The sequence below is a fragment of the Gavialis gangeticus genome, unplaced genomic scaffold, assembly GCF_001723915.1.
Source record: "Gavialis gangeticus isolate Ggan-Ray unplaced genomic scaffold, GavGan_comp1, whole genome shotgun sequence".
Taxonomy (NCBI): domain Eukaryota; kingdom Metazoa; phylum Chordata; order Crocodylia; family Gavialidae; genus Gavialis; species Gavialis gangeticus.
The window spans coordinates 13134666-13135425 of NW_017728996.1; positions in this window are offsets into that span (position 1 = coordinate 13134666).

Consider the following 760-nt stretch of genomic DNA (forward strand, 5'->3'; position numbering starts at 1 on the left):
TCCAAACCTACTCCTTGTAACCAATAAAGTTCTCCTCTCTACCTAGAGTGGGAGACTTATTGGGAGAGGGTCTAGATCAGGGGTCAGCAACCTATGGCACACGTGCCGAAGGTGGCACGCAGCATGGTTTTGATTAGCATGCAGACTACTTCCCTCCCCAAGGGAAGGGAAGAGCCGCACCCAGATCAAGCAGCATGTGGCTGCCCGGGAACACCCTTGCACTGCTGCTGGTAACACCCTTGCGAACACCCTTGCACTGCCCCCAGCCCCAACCCTGCTTAGGCCCTGGCCCCAGCCGCGGCCCCAGCCCTGGCCAGGAGCCATTGGTGCCCCAATGCCCCAGCCCCAGCCCCACTGGCCGCGTGCTGCTGGTAGGCTCCAGCCCTGCCTGGGCCCAGCCCCAGCTTGCACCACCGCTGTGGCTGGCCTCAGCCTGGTATCCCAGCCCTAGTCCCAGTCACATGCTGCCAGTGGGCCCAGCCCCAGCCACCACCACTGCTGCCACCCACCCCAGCCCAGTGCTGCTGCTGGGCCAGGGGCACTGACAGCACTGGGATGGGGCCGAGGCTGGGGACATGGACCTGAACAGGCCCCAGCCCCATCCTGGTGCTGCCGACTGCCCTGGCCCCAGTCACGTGCTGCTGGCAGGCCCGGGCCCAGGCCTCACCACCACCGCCGCCCACCCCAGCCCACTGCTGCTGCTGAGCTGGGGCCGTTGGCAGTACCAGGATGGGGCTGGGGCTGGGGCTAGGGCCTGTGC